The sequence below is a fragment of the Corvus hawaiiensis genome, chromosome 1 (genome assembly GCF_020740725.1).
Source record: "Corvus hawaiiensis isolate bCorHaw1 chromosome 1, bCorHaw1.pri.cur, whole genome shotgun sequence".
Lineage (NCBI taxonomy): Eukaryota > Metazoa > Chordata > Aves > Passeriformes > Corvidae > Corvus > Corvus hawaiiensis.
The window spans coordinates 57,448,200-57,469,836 of record NC_063213.1 but is presented as its reverse complement, the minus strand read 5'-3'; the positions used below and the strand labels follow the sequence as shown (position 1 = coordinate 57,469,836).

The 21,637-nt window shown below is 41.3% G+C and overlaps 1 protein-coding gene across 5 annotated transcripts in view; it reads left to right on the top strand.

Annotated features, from left to right (window-relative positions):
* The window catches only part of CDK14 (cyclin dependent kinase 14), a 319,708-nt gene extending 306,601 nt beyond the window's left edge, over positions 1 to 13,107 (top strand). For all 5 annotated transcript variants that reach the window (XM_048305926.1, XM_048305957.1, XM_048305962.1 and 2 more), the window contains one exon: positions 8,860 to 13,107. The gene's annotated coding sequence lies outside the window, so the exon portion shown is untranslated. The remainder of the gene's footprint in view (positions 1 to 8,859) is intronic.
* The last annotated feature ends 8,530 nt before the right edge of the window (positions 13,108 to 21,637 follow it).

Below are 21,637 nucleotides of genomic sequence, written 5' to 3'. Positions count from 1 at the left end.
TCACAGTGTTTCTGGATACCTGAAAATAATTAGCCATTTGTGAGTTGGGAGGTGGCTTCAGATTTTAGAATGAAGCTTTGTTCTTAGTAATGCACTGGGGAATGCTGCTGCTGAAAAATAAGGATGTTATTCCATCATTTTGTCTTTGCAGACAAGAACAGTGTGATAAGTTTCTGTCTAGCTCTATCCAGGCAGTTCCTTCTTGCTCCCTCACCAGTTTTAAATCCCATTAACTGTGATGTTGCACCTATTTCGAAGTTCGGTGTAAACTGGATCACTGAGAAGTTCTCTCATCTCACTTCTGATACTTTTAGTGATCCAGTGTACAGGGAGTTCTACAGAAAATTTTACAATATGAGTGACAGGGGCAGAAGTTGCAAGGGCTGGAGCAAGGAAGTAGGTCTGCAGCAGTGGGAATTTCTTAAGCTGGCTCTGCCACAAAGGTGAGACATGGTAGAAAGGTACCACAGCTCAGCTCACTCGCACCCAGTTGCTTGTAGTTGAACCTCCCATCCTTTGACTGTTTAGCTCTGCAAGAGAGTTTAGCAATGAGAAGATCTCTCAGCAGCTCTTCTGGAGCTCCTTTTCTCCAGAGACGGGTTCAAACCAGTAACAAACCTGTTAACTGGGGCATTAATGCCTTTGTATCATCTTCCAACAGGTATTTCCTTTCTGAGTTCTGTTATATACAACTATAACAGATAGGCTTTCTTTTCTTTTTTTTTCTTTTGGATATTTTAATTAAGCTACCTACAAATTTTGTTCAGGCATAGCATTTACTTACCTGTTTCAGAGATGAGAGCTGGTGCTACCACTGAGATAAGGATCTCATTGTGTCAAACACTGGGAAAAATTGCAGGTTTAGGTTCTCTCATTATAGATCCAGGGAGACAGCATTTCTCCAATTCACATTCAGTCAGTTCCTCTTTAGCAGGTTTTTCTGCAAGTTATCAGGGTGAGAAGCATAGCAATTTAGATATATCACGTTAATCAGATAGAAGAAAGGTTATAAGAAGTTGTAGGGATTTGGCTGTTTGTCAGGTTTGAGAAGGATATTCTCGCAAACAACTAGCACTAATATTTCTCTGTTCTTGATGAGTACCAAAATCCTGAAATTGCATTTTTGTTTTTAATAAGGTTTCCATGGCGTTGCTTGCAAACTATATTAAGCTCAGTAACACTGCTATTTTTGCAGCATCTTCATCTGAAGTACTAGTTTTCCCAGAGCTCACTCACAGAGGGCTGTGCTTTATTCTCAAAAACTAGAAGATGTGTAGTAGATTCAGTCCTGGCCATTTTTCATGTGAAGCCTTATTCAAATGGTAATTGTGAAAGGCTTTGTGGACTTTGTTCTCAACTCAAAGAAAAAACTTCAGCTGTGGGAAGCTAGGGTAGGAAAGAATTTTTGCTGAAAGACTTGGAGAAAACTAATTTGGAAGTTACCACAGCCACTCAAAAGTTAAAAGTATACCTACAAATCAACTGTGAAACCAATCACATTATCAAATAACACTGGAAATTAATACTGTGAATAAAATATATTACAGTGAAGATCAGGCTTGCATTCCTTTTTTTCTCCTCACAAGACACACTATGAAGGAATTCATTATAATATTTTGTAGAGACCTGTGTGCAAAGTATGCACGGTTGGTTTGCAATTATTGATATGCATATATGCTACTTAGCAACTGATGTATAGTTTGAGGAGAAGTCTTGGCTCTTCAGAATCAACCTCCCACACTGGACTGTGCACATTCACAGTCAGGTGATGCTGGACTTTTGTTTTGAACTCGTACTGTGCATAAGGGTACAATTTGGAAAACTCACAGTCCTAAAGATTTCAAGTACTACCAAATGTTGCAACTGTTCTAATATTGCATTTTTGATAAATTTAAGTGCATTTATATAATTTGAACTGTTGGTGGCTCCATCTAAAACCGGACACTAATTTTGGGAGACACTCTAAACCCAGAGGCTGGGACATAAACCAGGGCCCTTGTTACAAAACAGGTTGCAGTGGAATGAAATGATGCCTACAGTCACATTCAGCAGCAAAGCCAAAATCTTGGTTTCTGTTTTCCAGCCTCATATCCACAGTGCCATAGAGGTCTCACCTTTCAAAGGTTATGTCACTTATTTAAAGTATAGTCATAAAATAATTTAGTTTATAATTCTACTACTATTCTGATTTTTTATTTTCTTACTAGTTTACAGTCCTTGTCTAGCATTCACTTCTTTTAGGGTCATCCCTTTGCTGCCACCCTAAAACTTCAGTCAACTCCCACACACAAATCTATTTAGAGTTGCAGGGCTCTGCCCAGAGGCAAAGTCAATCTGTGAAAAATTCTTTGTGGAGAGAGGAATTTGTAATACAGCAATATGTCCATAAGATCTGTATTACGATTTATATGTTAGAACTGTGGAGAAGAACATACAGCAATTTTCATCACTTTAGACAGAGTCTGTGAAATCCCATGTGTATAAGAATACCAATGCAGTAACTAAGACACAAGAGAAAAGAGCAGAAGAAACTAATCAGTTAATCCTGTGTCACTTATTTGTCAGGTATAGTTTACTGCTAAATACTGATAGCACTTGTTATTAAAATGTGTATCCTGTATAGTGCTGCATCTGTGAAAGAGTAGTAGCCAACAGTTGCCAAGATATCTAGGGGTGTCACTTAAACATTAAATGATATTAAATTGCTGAAGAAATATACAGTGAATTGGTAAAGATGTGGCCTGTGTGAGGGAAGAAAAGTGAGGATATTTTCTCTGTATTGAGTTATGCTCCATCCTAGGAACAAGACTGGAAGTTGCATTTATAATGTGTTTTGGAAAGGAGATTACACCTGACATTTTGGCCACACACGTCACTTGCACGTGTTTTGCTATGGCTTCTTTACTTCTTTAGTTACAGGGGTGCAGGATCCTGAGTTGACACTATAAACTGACCTTGTCAACATGGGCTTTGACAGAAACTGAAATTAAACTGCAATAATTCAGCCTTATTCAACTCCTGAAAGTTGTTTTGTAGACACATGACAGGGAAGAAGATATTTGGCTCAGTGCTGTTTTAGAAGTGATGCAAATCCCCTATACTCCTGTGTGTTACAACGCTTCTGAGTTCAGGAATCACTAACCAGCCTATAGTTGAAATTATTTTTTTCAAACCCTTCTCAGTTTGTAAAAAAATCCCTACTTTTTCTAGTGTGTCTCTTTTCTTTTTTTTTTTCCTTCTGAATAAATTTTTAATGGCAGCCTTGAGTCTTACCTCTCCTGTGTATTTTGGGGCACGAATAACTGGATAAAACTAAAGCCCAGCAGAAAGCAATTTAAGTAACCTTATATTTAGCCTTATTGAAGAGTATTCCTCAGGAAACTACAAACAAGGTATAGTCCATCGAAGAAAAGCTTCCAACAAAGCTAGGCTGTATACTGAAATAATCTTTGAACTAGAACCTCTGAAGATGCAGAGCAACTTTATAGGCATCAATCTACTGAGTCTTGTCCATGGGGGTAATTCTGAGCCTGAGCTAACAACACTGCAGATCATTTATTTTTCATCTATAAGAAAAAATGCATTTCTTTTAAATTTCACAGAAGTAAAACTTCCCTGTGAAGGAAGGCACGCTATACAATGTGAAAATTGCATATTTTAAAGCATATATTTATAGAAATGTCTTTATGTACTCATCCGTTCCACACACATTCAGATTCATACATACACATTATTTGTATGTTTGCATTTGTGCACACATACTATAGACATAGATATAAAATACAACATGTATGCATGTATATATGTGTATATATATTTGAAGGGGAAAAAGGATTTATGGCTGCTGACCAGATTTGTCTGCTTGTATTTAGCACTTAAGGGCTTATATACTCAGTTTGCTCAAAAGAGTGAAGAAGTACTCCTTGCTTATGCCTCAAATCAGAAATGCATGAAGTGCAGCTGCAGAGATAATACATTCTCCCCAAAGGCTTTGGCTGAGCAAATTAGGTGTCAATGGGGTGCCTTCGCAGGCAGTACTCTCTCTAATTAGTCTCTTGAGCCTAGTTGGTGGCAGGTATAAGATGATCTAATCAATTGGTCTGTGTCTGATGGTACGTGTAAAAATCCTAGCAGGCAGAGCTGTCTCCCACAGGTCACTCACCTGCACAGCAGGAACGCTCATTTTCATTTTTCATCTCTTCCATCACATGATGCTGACAGTTGGTTTTAAGGAAATTGAATCCAAAAAATATCTAGTTCATAGGGCATGTAGGTCAAAATAAAGTTGCATTATGGGTATTGGTGATCCAATTAATTAATATTTATAGCAACAAGTAGCATGTAGATATTATCTGAGTGCAAATAGTATTGCTAATGTTTGGTTGGCTTTTTAAAATGATTTCTCTAACAAAGGTAGGAATAAAAGGTGTGGGAAAAATCACCTGTTAATACTGTACTTTTTTTTCAGAGAGGATGAACAGTATCTGTGGTGTCTGCAAGTGTGGTAGAGGGAGAAGCAGAAAGAGTATTATTGTTGATGATCTTAAATTCCTCCATGTTTCAGCTCATAAAGAATACAGTATCTCCAGTTGTCAGCTCACATTTTTATTTTAAAACTGGAATACTCTTATAATAATGCTAAATCAGCTGCCACATAAATAGACCTGCACTCTGAGTGTGCTTTGCATGCTAAAGACTCTGTGGGAGCACAGCTCCACCCGATGTGATAATTTATACAGAAATTAAAAGTACCTAGAGAAGGATGCTGATGCTGCCAAAAGGAACATGTATTGAACTGGTATTTTTACAGGAAAGGACGTTCTTTCACTAATTAAAATTAAGAAAAATATTTGGGATTTAATCACCCTCCTATACCTCATGTCTTCAGAGTATGATTAATGTTTAAATTACAAGCTTTGGTATGCCTTTCTAGAACCACTGTTCCATCAACAGTTACTGCATTCTGAAGTTGGCATCTGCTGTTTTTAAGGTGGATTAACATTCTATCCCATTTGGGATTTCTCTAGGTAACAAACACAGAAATGAGTCACTACATGTAGATCACTTAATATTTCAAGTACATCATTAACTTACTTGTAGAAAGCTATTAGGTTTAGTAGAGATGTCATAAAAACCAGAAGTACCAGGATCTGTGGTGAAAAAAGTTCATTTTTAAGTCAGTCTGTTATGTTTCAGGGTTTGTTGTTGTTTGTTTGTTTGTGGTTTGTTGTTTTGGTTTGGTTTTTAAGGAGATATGAAAGAACCCTATTTTGCTCTTGGGAAATCACAAGTTGTAAATATTCCATTTAACAATTTACAATTTTATAAGCAAAGCTGTGACCAGAGGCCATAAACATAATCTGCCAAGTCACCAGGCAAAACTTTGATTTGTATGATGAGGGAAATGTATAAATTCTAAGCAAGGATATTTCTAAAATATTGCTTTAAAAATACAAACATGGAATAGTAAGCCATCTGGGAACTGAATGGCAGCACTGTGTGGAGGGCCCTGCCTCGGGTCTATGTTGTGTGAACAACTGATGTTTCAGTTCAAGAGCCACACTGAAGAAACAATGCTTTTTTTAATAAAAAGATTGGTTCACACCAGTCTAAAATTTTCTGGCTTTTTTTATTGTGGATTTTCTGCTGTGGATGAAGAGATGCTCTCCTCTTTCTCCAGTTTAGGAGAGCTGTCATTTGATGTCTCATCTTAAACAAAAATAAGTGGGAAGAGAAAGTGCACAGTGATTACAGAACTCCTCTGACAAGTGGCATATCTGTGTTCAGTTTCTTCCTCTTCCTCAGCATCGGAGAAAGCTAGCACTCCACGACAGCTCTCTGAGGCAGGGGAAGGGACTTCACCTGTTGACTCCACTTTTGAATTGACAATAAACATTCAGAGAATTAGTGATTCAGATGCAAACATTATCTATTTCTAGCCACCACACTTGTTGTGTCATGTAAGGATTTCATACACAGGCGAAACACCTTGGCAGCCAGAGCTGGGGGTTTGGCCCCAGAACACCCTGCCCATTCAGGCCCTGGTGCAAGCAGTGGGTTTGTCATGCAGGCTGGCTTCCCAAACCGGGCGGGCTGTGCATTTCAACACGTCTGCAGAGAGACTGAGACCACCATACTGTTCCCTGGTTCCACTTGTACTGTGTCTTCTAGCTTTCCCCAGCCAGAACCATTGGTGAAATATGGCATCAAATCATGTTCTTTTCCAGTGATCCAATCTAAATCTTGAGCCTATGCAGAAGGTGGAGAGTGGTGTTGCCCACCATACTTTTACACAGGCTCTAAGCTTCACAGGAAACCAGTTGCAGCCCTGGCATGGCAGGATGCAGCAAAGCTGGAGCTGGTGGAGTTGTGATCATAAAACTCTTATCTGCCTTATACTGAGCCAGAGCAGGAAACCTGTAACCTCTGCTACCCTTCCTTAGTCTTCAGTGTTCTGCCTGTGGTCTGCGTTGGTGCTGGCAGTAGTTGCCAGTGTGCAAAGATTTTTTTACTCCCCATGTGTTATATGGTAGCAGCTCTCTGTTTATTCATTTCTAAAGAATCTCTTAATGCTCTAGGGCTTGATTCTGGAAGTGCTAAGCTTCTACTGAAGGTATTCCTCATTCCACAAGCTCAGGCCCTGCCCTGGAGAATGTGTCATCAGCTTTGCCTACAAAGCCAAACTTGAAACCAGAAAATGTAGTATTGTTACTGGGAAATTGTAGCATAATCCTAAGAGAAGTGTGATACTTACCTCCTTTAGAAATTGTCCTCAGGTCCACTGATAGAAAGGAAAAGTTCTGTGTAATGAATTTAATTGCAGTTACTCTCAAATCTGAGCAGTTTGGTAACTACTGGAAAAGCATCCATCCAGAGACTTTTCTATCCCTATAATTTTGTTACCTGTCTCAGATGTCCCTGCTGCTTATGCCAGTCCCTGGAGCTCCAGTAATTTGGGCTTAGCCTGAAATCAGGCCAGCTATTCTGGATCTGGGCAGATGTGGCTTCCAAATTGCAAGCCTGCTTTTCACAGCTGAAGTGTAGGTGGAAGTGGGGGCAAATGCAAGCTCAGTGCTGGAAGGAGCTTTGGGAGTTTAGTTGCTTCTTTCTAAGAAGGAGCTCCCAAAAGGACATCCCTAAAAAGTGCTCATGAAGGAAGAGAAAACTGGAATTTGGGGAATATTATCAGTGGTGTTTCGTCACTGAACAGTTGTGAATCTCTGCATGTTCTGAACATTGCTTTTCTTTTTCATCTTTTTAAGGTAAACCAAATGCATCAGCTCAAATGTATTCCCTGAAACAAGATTTATTGGCACTTCAGCCAAGCTTCTAGACCCTGGGGGAAGTGGGACTTTCATGTGGAATAGACAGTCCACACAAATGCCAGATGCATTTAGGAAACAACCCAAGAAGGACTCTAGAGGTGGTAGACCAAGCTCCAAGAGGGCCCGAGATGCTTAAGAACAGGCTTTTGTTAATCCAATTCAGGTATCCTGGTGCTTAAAGAAAGAAGAAGAGCTCTCAAGAATCATGACAGGAACCCTGGAAATTACGGAAGACATTGCATAGACATTAGGGTGTTTTGCTGAAAGCCACAATTAAAATGTTATGCTTGAAACTGCAGTTCAAAACTGATGCCTTGTTTTTGTCGTGCTTTTGAAATGAGGGCTAGACTAGATTCACTGGCACCTGCATCCAGTTTGATTTAAATAGTTTTAGGACATGCTAATACGAACCAGTTCCATGCTCAATGAATATTTCAGCATTCTTTCTTTTAAGGGATGAAATTCGTTCACATCTGACTGTCTTCCCGCAACTGCATTTTAAAAATGTATCAGGTCTGTAGTTCCAGTCTTGGAGAACTTAACAAATATATTTTCAGAATTTCTCAAAAAGTCTCACTTTATTACTTGGCATAGAATTCTACTTGGAGATTTAATAAGAGTTAAATATGCTAATTATAAAATCTTTTCAGTGGCTTCAGTTCATCCAGTTCATCTAGCCTTCATTCAGCCTTCACGTGGCTCTTCTTGCAGTTATTGGATGCTTTGTTTTCCTGTCCCACATTCTCAGCCTGCCTCCTGTTTTGTGTAAACCTCAAAAACATCAGGACACCTTCGTGCAGGTCCAGCCATTGCTTTGAGCTTCTACATCAACAGAGTGAAAGACAACATAAGTGAAGCTATTGATAGTGTTTATTTTTATATTTGAAAGGAGAGTTTTTAATTATCTGCCTAGTAAAAGAAATACACTGAAATAAAGGTGAATACATTTAAACACAGTGCATCAAGAAGCTCCATACCATAGTTATGTTTGCAGAAATGTTTGTGATTTGCCTCAGGGTACCCCCAACAACTCTTGGGAAGGAAACCTAAGGAGACCTTTTCAGAAACTAGGTGCAAGCATTGTTGTGGAGGAGATCTCTAGGGAAAAGGGGCAAAAAGAAAAGGGGGCAAAAAAAGCTTGTAAACTCCTGAAACTCTGCCAGCATTTTTAGCAACCTTCCTTTGCATTCAGGAGGTGTGACCAACTTTAGAAGAGAGGACTCTGTGTTTACGGCTGTCTATAATTTCCAAGGAGAATGTCAGTGCTAATGGCACCTCTGAAGATGAGCTCTTGGGGCACAGACACATGAATATGGATTAATATATCTCACTTAGGCAACCACTCTGAAAACATTGGTGTTTTAAGTTCATTTTCCTGAGGTACCAGTTCTAAACATGCTTTGGAAGTCTGCCCTTTGCTCTGAGCTGGCGTCTTCATAACTGGCTTTGGACTAACCTATCTTTTACCAAGTAAAAAAAAAAAATTAAAATGCAATTCATGAGGCTTATTATAATTTATATTGTTTCCTTACAGGATTAAATTTACCAGGTTGGAGGAGGGAAACAAAAACCTAATGAGGAGGCTGACACCAGGAAGGAACCACGGCCTGTTTCCTTTCTTTCTCTATGGTGGATTTCATTCAAAAGAAAATTGAAGCTGGCAAGACCCTGTTTTTCCCTGCAATTTATTTAAAACCTTGCACGCATTTGGATACCTTGTGATTTCAGAGAACTATGTGAAGATTAAGCTTTTGCTTACTGATACATGGCATGTACTCTTTCAGTCTTTTGTGTTTGATTTTGTTTGATTTTCCACTGCAGCGCTGCATCTTTGTAAGGATTTTTATGCTTTCACCAGCAATGTCTTAAATACTTTCAGTCAACACATTTAGTGTTCACACTTTTTCAGTAACAACTGTACAAAAAGAGCCAACAGTGGCATAAAGGACTGTGTGTTTTCTTTGAGGGTTGTGCATAGTGTGCAACCAACGGGAAGACTATTTCTTCCCAAGGCAAACCCAACTTGTCTGATAGGCTGAAAATTACAGCACCTTGCCACTCTTCCTCAAGTGTTGTTGGGTTCTTTCTTTTTTCATTATCCCCTCAGACCATTCATATCCATTTAAAAACATGGCAATAATTGCATGTTTACTTCAGTACTCTATAAATTTGGTTACTATGCTTAGGCTATGTAGCATGCCAGTTTTCAAAATAGGCCTGTGAGAAGGACAAAGCAAAAATTATGAGACATATGCAGCTGACAGATATACAGTGAATTCCTTATGGTTTTACTCCCTTCAAGAATATATCTTTCTTTTATGGGTCTTGGCTAACATCTCTATGTTTTTCCTCACACTAGTTACCTTTTGGAGTATTTTCTTGAAAACAGAGATGATGAAAATGTTCTGGTTAATTCAAGGCAGATACTGAGGTACAGAAATACTGAGGTACAGAAAAACTTCAACTGAATGAGCCATTAAATCTAGCTGTGTTACTTTGACACGTACAAAGCAAGGTGGAGAATTCTCCTCATCCCAGACTGTTTGCTGTTCCACACCAAAGCACCTTTCAAGTTATTTTCCATAGGTATTCTGAGCTGGCTGGAAGGCACTACATGATCCTTAGTCTTTAGATAACTTTTCTGAATGAATCATTCAAATGCAAACTTTGCAAGAAATTAAGTTGTGTGTGTGATTTTAGAAAAGGAAGCCCCTGCTACATTTTGGCTGGGGAGAGCATTGTGTTCAGGGGTGTGAAAAAACCGCCCTGACTGTTTACAATGCTTTGCATTCAGAGACGGCAGGGTATGGTGCAAAAATCACTGCTGAGTTATAGTCCTGCTCGAACAGAAACACTTGCTAGGCAATATTATTCTACACATAATTTTCACATCCTTTGCTTGCTGGATGCATTGAATTACATTTTAAGGAAGTCTGGTAACGCTTTGGTTAGCTTTCAGTGTTTAAAAGAAGGGGGAAAGGATTTGTGCTACTGCCATCTTATTAAACTCCAGCAGTGTTTAATAAGAAAAAGACACCCAATAAGGCAAATCCTTGAATGAACAAGTAGCTACAAAAGGTCTCTTAATGACCTAGGACAGGAGTCTACACTTTCAAAGAACTGAACCGTGGAAATATTCTCAATATTTGCACAGCCATTAAAAGACAGTTTTCCCCAATGACATCTCTGTTTCAGGATCTGCTAAAAGCCATCTGAAAGCCACTTTCAGTCACAATCCTATTTAGAACTTACTACAATTTTTCCCCTGTGTTTATTGGGGAAAAAGTGACCACTGAACTTTTGAATTTATCACACACTGAAACTGCCTTAGATGTGGTTTGTTTGGGTTTCATGTTTCTTTTTTTTTTTTTTTGTAAGAGAAAAGTCTTTTATACATTATCTTTGCTACTTAAATTGTGTGCAGTTTGATGATTAAAATTAGCTATTTTTAGAAAAAAAAACTTGCTGCAAAAGCTGAAGAATTTTTGAAAATGTAACAAAGATTTTGATTAGGAATATAAGGGTAGTTTCATAGATGCTTCTACTTGACAGCTTAAATTTGAAGGCAAGCAATTACACTGCTCAACTAACCATCTGAAGGTTTAATATAGAAGAGTAATTCCCCAACTGTTCCCACTAGCCTAGCACATTACTATCCATAGTGACTCACATACAGTGTTTGCTTGTATGTGTGTGCATGTGTGTGAACACACGTGCACCTGAGAGCATCCTCTCTGCCCCATTCCCACTTTTAAGCAACCACTGAAATAAAGTTGGTCCAAAAATTTTCAGTTAATTGCCTGAAGGAAAGTTCATAAATATCTGGGTTTCTAAATAGCAACTTAATCTTCAGCAGTAATGAAGTTATCTCACCTAGTGATCATTAAGGAGTGACCAGGGTCTCTTAACTTCTGCACCTGCTTTCTGGGCACCCCAATTCCCTGTGGTGACTTGGTTTTGCTGCTCTCCCATGGAGGCTCTGGGCCCTGGGGATGTTCTCCCACCACCAAGGCGACCTAGGCTAAGCAGGATGGTGCTTTTCACATGAGCACTGCAAATTAATCTTCTGGAACATGAAATCTGCTGGGAAATACCAAGGTTTTTTGAGATAGTAGAAGTTCCTTTGCCCAGGGAATTGACAGTTGACAATACAGCCTTATTTCCCTCTTCCCCCTTCCAGCAGAGCCCTGACCTGCATGGTTAGCCCAATGGACACCCATCAGTAAGGACCCCCAGACAGCTGCCCACCTCTCCAGCTGTTTTCACCACAGCTCTTCTCAGTGTTGCAGAATGGACTGCTTAAACCCTATCAATGCTCTTGAGACAGCTTCAGCAAATATCAGTAGTGCTTCTCTCTTTTTCTCTCATCCTTCTGAAATCAGTTCCCCAAAGAATATTCAAAGAGACAAGAAGTACCCCAGCCTTCCAGATGTGCTGTGGGTGCCTGGAATGTGATGTTTCACATTGTCAACACTCAAAAGCTGGCTTCAGTGACCAGTAGTCTCTGGGGCACAGCCCTGGAGAAACCGTGGGACTTGCTCAGTCAGTAGCAAGCAGCAGCTTCACTTGTATTTTCCTACCACTTGGTTAAGACCCAGTAGGTCTTTCCTGGTGATACTCGAGAGGATGTGACTTTGCTGTGAGATAGGAGAGCAGCAACAGGGCAGCAGGTATAGCAGGCAGATAGAAGCAGGGAGGGCATGTTCTAACTCTCTATGGGATCTAATATTAAGTGAATGGGGAAGGGAAGATGGTGATAGATATGGTCTGCATGATACAGAGAGTCCTTACAAACTCAAGTTCACAGAACCTAATTTTACAAGTCAACCAGCTGGAGATGGCTCAGTCCTCTCTCCCGCTGGGTTCAGATCAGCTCTAATCCACACCCAGCAGGTACCACCCCACACAGGACACTCCAATAGTTCTGACATTACATTACTGTATGGTGTCCTAGATCAGTTGGGTCCTTTTAATTCTCAGTCTTATTTTTAATCAGAACCATGGCTTAGGACAAGTCATCAGTACAACGGTGAAAATTCAATCTGCAGTAGACAGAGGTACAGGGGGTTTTGCTTTCTCTTTGGTGTGTAGGGGTTCTGCACTTAAGGCTCCTGGGAAGAGAAGGTAAGATAAATAAATAAATACCCTGTGGGTTGATGGGTTATGTACACCCCTGTGTCAGTGCACGCAACCAAACGTGTAGTCAATGCTCTGATATGCTCATATACAAAATATTCATCTGTGAATATTACTGGTTATATAATCTTTGTTATATAAAAGGTTTAGGCTGTACAGACTGGGGAGTAAAATGCAGATACCCCATATAACCAGAATCAGGTTGCGTTACTGAGCATAACAATACTGTCCCCTACCAGCATTTAGGTGGAGTGACTGTATGTTACTGCCTTGCATTTTTCACATAAGCAAAAAATCTAAAAGTAAAGGATGCACTAATAATTCCCATCCCCCAAAATGCATTTCAATGGTGCTGCATACAAAATTCCTGCTTGCCAGCTTCCATGCGGATTTTTGTATGGTGCACTGAGAGGTGTTCTTTTTTTAACAAATAAAAAAGGGGAGGGCTGGTACATGAAAACAATGTTAATGTAATTAAATATATATACTTCAGAAGAACAGCATAGTAAGCAGTACAGTAAAATAAATGTCGCATTATTTGTTACACCTTGTAATTTGTCTGTATTATGAAAGATGTAATGGTTTGTCAGCTGTAACTGTTGTTTTCTTGTAACATCATATTGAATAAAGTGTAGCAGAATCTCTTCTCCTTTGTGTATGTGATCTAGACCTAACTCAAGGAATAAAGCCTTTCTTTTCCTTTTTGTTCTCCAAAAACCGAACAAGGAAATGGTTGTAAACAAGAGATTTTTAAGGAATGAAAATACTTGGAAGCAGGCAGGCACTGGACAGTAATGAGTTGAAAAGATTAGGCACTGATTCAGTCAAACATGAGCTTCATCAAAACTAGGCAGTGCTGACTACACAGGGCAAGATTCTTTGTATTTCTGTCTGTAAGAGTAAGTTAATGATTTGATGTCTCTTTCCATTTTGTTATATATGTGACAAGGCACCTCTTTACAGCATACTGGAACTTAACTGAAGTAGTAGAAAAGCCAGTATTCTGAAAAAAAAACCCAACAGGTCTGATTTAAATATATCATCGTATGAAGGATGAAGTCTGGCTTATTGCAACTTCTCTTGAAATAGAAAACTGGTAATTCTGGTAGAAAATCAGGCAAAACAAACAGTATGCATTTTTCACAACTTTGATATGGAAGCGTGATTTATCCTTATTCATACTTATTTATTTCAATCAGTGAGCATATGCTGCCTTGATTCTTTGTCTATTTGTGCATCATAGCATTAGATAAGCAAGTGCTTGCTCACACTATATATTATCAATATGTGTGTTCAGTATTTTCTCCTCCTTTCCATTGCTTTTTTGGTAACAACTTCTTGCTAGGACCTATTTTTAGACAATGAATGCTAAATCAATGCAGAGCTTTCATAGACTTTGTTAGAATATTTGCCTGAAATGTCAGAATATGCTGTTTTAGCAAACACAAGAGTCTATAGGAGTCATTTTGATCTCGGATGGGGGATGGCTGGAGAGCAAGTGCTTGTACTGTGTAGGCTAATGGGGCAGCAGCCCTAGCCTAGAATATGAATATAGAAGGCCTGGATTATAGTCTTGGCTCCAGCTGATTAGAAATATTTGAAGATAAAAGGGTCTTCCTTGGAGCTAGCACAATATAAGCTTGAACGTGGGTCTTCAGTGTCTCAGGTTTTATCCAGTAGAATAATGTTCTGGCCCAGTTCTGATCGCAGAGCACTTCAGGAGAAGAATCCTCATTTTTCAGTCTAGAAAGTTGCTGCAGAATGACATCAGCTGCACCCAGAGGGCATTGCACAAAAACAAACTAAGAAAACACATGCATGTTCATCTATTTATATTTTACCCCCAGTTCTCACTGGCTAGGGCAGGTTTAGGAAGGTGTTGGCTTTTTATAGTCTAGATGAATAATTTGTATTCCTGACTCACTACCTGTATGGCAACTTTAACCTACAAATCCCTCTGATACAAATGAGGACCAAGAATTATTACCTAAAAAGGTTTGTATGTTTGAACACAGGGTACCAGGAAGCATGTTCAGAGTCAGCCTTTAATTATGTAGTATAATCCTTAGAACCGTCTCCTGACCCCCTTGGCTGCAGTCCTAGCTTGTTTAGCCCCAAGGTTTTCTTCCTAAGCTAGCCTGGCTGCTACAGCAAAGCAAGAGATGCATTTAGCCAGAACAGCAGCCACCCCTCCCCCGAGAATAGAAAAACCAGAGGGAAGGTGTTGGAGCAACCCTGTGCCACTGGGTTAACACATACAGTTACCCAATAATGCCTCTCCTTGTAAACCTCTGCAAAGTAAACCCTACAGCAGCGGAAGGGCTTGCTGCTACCAGTGGGGTGTGGTGTTATGGACACTAGATTTGAGAGGCTTATATAGCACATGGTCCAGGGGATAAAGGGATACAAATCAGAGAGGAAAAAAAAAAAACAACTGAAGAGATTTTAAAGAAAAAATCCAGGGCCAAGTATTTACTGTTCATTTCCCTTGTGAGTGGTGTTATATATTGTCTGCGGTGACTCATGCTGAGAGAGAGCCAGGCACAATAATAGCTGAGAGCAGTCCTGCAGCCCCTTCGTTATTGCTTCTGCCAGCTGATACAGAGTTGGGCAAAAGAATGTGATTCCAGAAATGTTCCTTTTTTTTTCCTTTTCTCTTGTTTCCCAAAGGACCCAGTAGTGATTGCTGGGGCTGTACTACCTTGAAAGAACTGCTAAATTAAAATCAACCATTTTAAAATTAATTTTTCAAGGACCCATATGGTGATTCACATAAAAGACGTAACAGCTCTAAGTGCTATACCAGATACTGCAGCTCTGTATATCCCAGTAAAGTCTTGAAGCCTAAGGAGATTTATGATATCATAGAAACATTTCAACCTCACTTTTCAACTGGAATTAGGACTATAGTGTAGGTGTCACAAGGGTAGGTGTTAATCTTACAATCCAGCTAATTATAAATTTGTCCCCAGCTTTCACCTGAGGAGCTCAGAGATATTCATGCATCAAAGAAATGAGCTGTATACACAGCTCTGGAATATACCACACAGATGTAAAGATCCCTATTTTTGTAGAAGAAAAAAAAAAAACAAACATGCCCCAAAACCCAAAGTACAGATTCAGTTTTTTATTTTCAAAACTTTGCATGGGCAAAAACACCTGAGAGAGAATTTCACCTGGTTTTCAGTGAAGACTGAACATTTAAGATACTTTTTAGAACAGTTTCTCCCAACAACAAAGTGTAACTTCTGTGTTCAAAACAAGCCACATTTTACAGTGCAGACAGCTCCAAAGACATGCCAGAGTGTTGTGCTCTAACAGGATTGCGAAGAGTTGTTAATTGACCAAATGCCTGGCATCATGTCAGTGTGGAGCAGGAGAAATTGCATGTACCATCATTCACTGGGAAATACTGTAAACATGAACCGCCACTTAGCTGCATCAGGAAACACAACTTTCAGAGACCATCTCAGATGTTCTTCTATAATCTTAATTTTTTTCTGTAACACACTATATAGACAGCAAAGGAGAAGTGAGTTCCTGCACGGAAGGTTGTACTCTACAGCAACCCCACGCAGGGTATTTTGGAACAAAACTGCCTCCTTGGTGGGAATGTGAATAATGGAAGAGCTGCACTTCTGGTCTCCCACATCCACTAGGTTCTCTCCAGAAATGCCTGTTTGCATCTGGGCAATGTACGTGTTTTCACTGCTGGCTGTTTAGCTTGCACTCATGCATGCAGAGTGACTAACCTGGAATAGCAGGAACCTGTAATTTTGGGAGAGCTCCTTTAGTGGTTAGAGATACCCCACTCTTCTGCCAGTCCAGAGGCAGCAGCGAGTGAGCTCTGTTTGGCAGAATGAGGATTTGCTGCTCCACAGCTTCAGCCGCTTTTCCAAGCTCTTTGGTTCTTGGATACATCTGTTGGTGCACCAGGACTGGAGGTGGAGGAAGCAGGAGAGAGAGCATGAGACAGATGCATGTGTAGTCTGGGGGCAAGATCATGAACCTGGCAGTAGTTAGGACATGGTCACAAGCAAGTTCTGGTGCTGTAGAAAATTCCCTTGTTCTAGAAATTTCCAAAATGTTCACCTTACCGCGAGCTGGGCCTTTCTTTTATAACCCACACATGAGAAAGGGACATTTGGACATCCTTCCCCCAAGCACTTGCAGTTAAGATTTAGGATTACTAATTGATCAAAGGAAAGGGGAGATTCTCAGAGGGTTTCAGATGAGCCCTTACAAGTCCCTAAATATGAGGAACTGTACTATACATTCACCACCTATAATAACAGAGCTTTGAACACCCCAGTGTGTTTCTGCAGTGTTAGCTGGCAGGGCTCCCTATGACAGCGCTGTTGAAGTAAACAGTACCCAGTTTTTGGGAGAGGATGCTTGCAACAAACCCCAGTTTGGCAGCAGTGCCAGGTGGGCTGAAGGAGTCACCAGTTTAACTGGGGAAAGAAAGGAGCTGGGGCCCAGTAATAACATCTGCTCTTACTGAAGGCCTGATGACAGACTGGAGCTAAAGCAGCTTTACCCCCTGCTCCTCGTTAGTGCTGTGTCTAAAAAACACCAAACCATCGGTGGCTCACTCGGTGGGATCTCCCAGCCCCTTCCCACCATGGGGCCATGTTAGCTCTACAAGAACTTCATGGTGAGAAACCGCAGCACCCTTCCAAACACTGGGCCTGGTGATTCCCGCACCTGCAACTCAGGCTGCTGAGCTGCTTCGCACCGAAATGTTTTGACTGCAGGAATCTGTCTGGTAGGAGGGAGTGCCAGGAAGGAACAAGGAGCACATTCAGGTGCGCCGGCTGTGCTGACACCACCGAGGTGCCCTGTGTACGCACACAGGCCTTCGTTCCCCACAGGCGCCGCGGACACGACGGCTCAGGGGCCATGGGGAGGAGGGCCGGTGGCGGGGCAGGGCCGCTGCCCGAAGCGCTGTTCACGGGCAGTCCCACGGCGTCACCCTCCGTTCCGCTGGTGCCCGGTTCCGCCCGGCGGCCGAGAGAGCGCCGGGGGCCCCCACGTGCCGGGACCGCCCGCGCAGGGCGGGAAGGGCCGGGAACGGGGCCGGGAAGGGCCAGGCTGTGTCTGCGCCCGCTGGGAAGCAGGGAACTCTGGCGCCAACGTGAGAGAAAAACAGCTCCGGAGTGTCCGCTGCGGAGCGGGAGGAGCGTTACATGCCGAGCTGGGCAGGGTGCGGCCGCCGCTGGGTTTGGCGCGGTAGAGCAGCCGTGCCGCCGTGAGAGGCGGGATCGGGGAGGGTCCGGCTTCTCACTGATACTTTCCGAAGGTTGTAGGAAATACTGCTGTGAAGGGGGGAGGGGAGGGGGAAAGATCTCCCCGCTCCCACCCACGGTTCCAGGCTGTCGGGGCAAAGTGGGTGCGGTGTGCTAGGGCAAGCCGGGCCCTTCGCTCCCCTCACGGCGTCCCGGGGTGCCGCAGCCCGGCCCTCAGCACTGCTCCTTCCCGCCGGCATCCCGCCGTCCCTGGGGCCACGGGGGACCCAACCCCAACCTCACCTCTTTCCCATAGCCATCCAAACGCTGTCACCTGCAGGGTTTCACAGAATATAGAATGCCTGCGTTGGAAGGGGCCTTAGAGATCATCCCCTGGCCGTGGGCAGGGACACCTTCCACTAAACCAGGTTGCTCAGAGTCCCATCCAGCCTCTCCTTGAACATTTCCAGGGATGGAGCAGCCACAACTTTTCTGGGCAGCCTGTTCCACCATCTTAGCACATCTGAAGGCACTTTGCTACATCCATCAGTTCATGTGCAACACCTTCAGTGTTGTTTACTGTATTGCCTTAGATCCCTGACCTGCCCTCAGGTGGATCCATGCAGCAGCTGGTGCAGCAACCGGGCTTTGGACTGGTGTGTGAATACCTGACGATGGAATTGGAGTTTGTCATCAGTAAAACACAGTATCAAACTCATACTTGCTCCAGATGCAGATTCTTTTATTAATTTCTTCAATACAGAGAGAGAAAAAAATGCAACCAAGTTCTTTTAAAGGTATCTCTAGAGCCTGAGTTAGAGGAATGGCCTTAGGTGGAATTTTTTTGCTCATTTTTTATTTTTAACGTGGACACTTACCACAAAGAGAGAAAGAAAATGTGCTGTTTAATCTCTCTTCAATCTCTGCCTGATTTCTTTTCCACACATACCATCTTTTCTGTTCTCTGGTAATAATCAACTAAACAGCTGATTAACAGATGATCAGCCTGCACTGTTCCTACTGCAGGATGCAATGCAAGGGAAAAATGGAGAAATTCACACTGATTTTTTTTTTCATACCTCTATACATCATTGTCCCAATAAAGAAAATGTTGTAGCAGCGCACACACACTTCTTTCTTTTGAGGTGTCCCTTGGCACTTAAACAAATATCCCAGAGCTCTCCCTGCACCTTCTTTCAATTAAATGGCTTTTCTTAACTTAATCTGGGACTGTTTAATTAGAGCTGGTTGGAAGTTTTTCCCAACAAAGCGAGGTTATTCAGCAGCTTTGAAACCCATTGATTTATCAGGAGAGAAAGACTTATCTTTCAGTTAACTTCCTTCACCTGTGGATTGCCAGGAGCTCAGGTTTCTCAGCTCAGTGACAAGATTCCATTGCAATGACTGTGGGGCTGGAGACTTTAGGGATTTTTTGTTTTTTCACCGTAGAGCCAGGAGCCAATGCAATTCTCCAGTGTGTGCAGCTATGGGACACTGCAGATGCCAGAAATCATTGACTATTTTGGTTTCAGACTCCACGGGCTTATGTCATGAAACTCTCCAAACTGCCATCCCCAGATATTTCAGTATTTCAGTTTAGACACCATATTTCAATGTTCATGCTCTCAGTTTGGAATGAAGGGCTTCTAGAAAACATTTTCCCACGTTAGAATGAATTACTGATCATCATTAGCAATGAAACCTACCGAGAGGGGATAACAAGCTTCACTGGGTGGAGGAGGCACTTGGTAAATTCAGACTACCACTAAGAAAATAATGACTTAATAGATCATCCTACCATTTAGGCAGGGGAGGTCTGGTTTTTGTCTGGTTTGAAATCAGTCGGAATCCTGGCAACCCTGAATTTTTTTTTTTTTTTTTTTGTCTCTTTGCCTTGATTTCAGTAGCATTAGGACTTTGTCCAGGATGGCTTGCTAAGATAGACACAGCAGTTTAAACACAGATTAGAGCTGTGTCTAGATTCCACTTTGTGAATGTTGATGACTTATGCAAGCAAGAAATCAACCTTGACAGCCTTTTAATTTGTTAATTATATAAGTTGCCACAGCTACGTGGTTTACCAGTGGAGAAATTTACATTTTGCCCTGTTTTAACATATTTACAGATTTTACTGGTACCACTGTTTTACGGTTGTTTTTTTTTTTTTACCTTGAGGTGATGACAGGTTTTTTGTCTGCTATGAATACAGATATATGCATTTCTGGGAAAAAAGGAATGTGATTGTCTAAGTACTGCAGTTCAGAAAAAGGAATCCAAACTCTTCTTTATGCTCAGTATTACATCATTTGAAACAGCACACTATCTCAAGATCTTCTGAGGACAGAAACTGCATCATAGTGGAAAGATTGAAATCTTAACTTTCATTAGCATAAAGATCCCATTTGCTGTCTTGGCAAAATCAACAGCTACTAGGCTTAAAACCTATTCTCCTTACAGGAGTAAATGCTGTCATGTCTAACTTCAGTACCAAAGGAAAAAAACTGTCATCTGTAGGAGGTCATTATTTAACAGAAATATATCTCCATTCTGTTAATTGTTGTGCTAAGAAACCTTTAATGGAAAAGACACTGAAGTAGGATATAGAGGTTAAAGTGAAGTAATTCACATTTTGTTTTGTTTATACTCAAAATTGGTTGCAGCCTTTGCTTTCTGCTGTGTTTTGTCTCTAATCAGCATTCCCACTGTTCTGAAAATTTGATTTGAATTCTAAGTTGATACAGGAGATGCATATAAACAGATCTCCGCTCCCCTCCTGTGAGGGCAATTTATGCAAAATAAGTTTAGGGGCTCTGGGATTTAAAGTTTACTGACTTTTGTCTGTGGGAACTGGAGTGCCACTTTACACATCGTGAACATTGTCTGTGAATTACCTGCCTTAAGGGGGATTGTTAGCACATGAATCAAAAGTGGCTGACTAATGTAGAACATCTCAAACAAAAGGATTAGACAATAGCTGAGATGCACCAAGATGCATTTTAAATCAGCTCAAAATAAATTAGGTGCTTTTTAGTCTAATACTGCTCTTAAGTATAATGTTGAACACTGACTGTGAGAATAGCCTGATCTGTGTACCCTGGTTTTGCTACAGAGAAGAGGCCATCCATTTATTTTCTCCTTAAAAGCAGTCTACTGCCTTTACCCATGGAAATGGTACTTGCTCAGCTGTATGTGCTTCATTCATAAAGGAAGAGCACTCTATTCCTCCATGCCACAAAGTCCACAGTGATTCTCCTTTGATTATATGCATAACACTCCGGGGAATGAGACGATTGTGCACACATATTTTCTTGTATTTTTATATTGAAAAAAGTGGGTTTTTTCAGATGCTCCAGAGTTACATTCTGCTCCTACTTTGAAACATTTGCAGCAGCAGCCTCAGGATGATGTTTGTCCTTGAGAATCCTGCTACAAAGGCACCCATACCTGAGCTCAGATACAATCCTCTGGGATGTGGGATCTTGCAAATGCTGCATCACATCACTTCCAAACTTTCCGTGAAAGTTTAAAGCATCAGTGGACTAAATGCTATTCAGCTTAGTGACAAACGAAGATTATTTCATCTGGTGTAAGGAAAAATCCAGGCAGGTCTTCAGGGTGCTTTCTGCTCTGGCCTCACCTGGCACACTAATCTTCTTGGTTTGCTGAATTCTCCCTCTGGGTGTAAAGAGGCCTAGCATGCTTTGGGTGTAAGGGCCTAATATGCTGCCTCCCTGCATCTCCAAACCAGGCACTATGGGAGTATGAGAGAGATAAAATTGAGTGGTTGGGACCAATTCTGATCCTACTGAAATGGGAGCTTGCTCAGAATTTGGTCCTTAAGTGTAGTGAAGGCGCAGTCTTTACTGCAAAGAGGGTGCCCCATGTTGGTTGTTAAAAGGACTGGTGGGCTGACATTCAATAGATGCCAGTTGCCCACCACACTGCTCT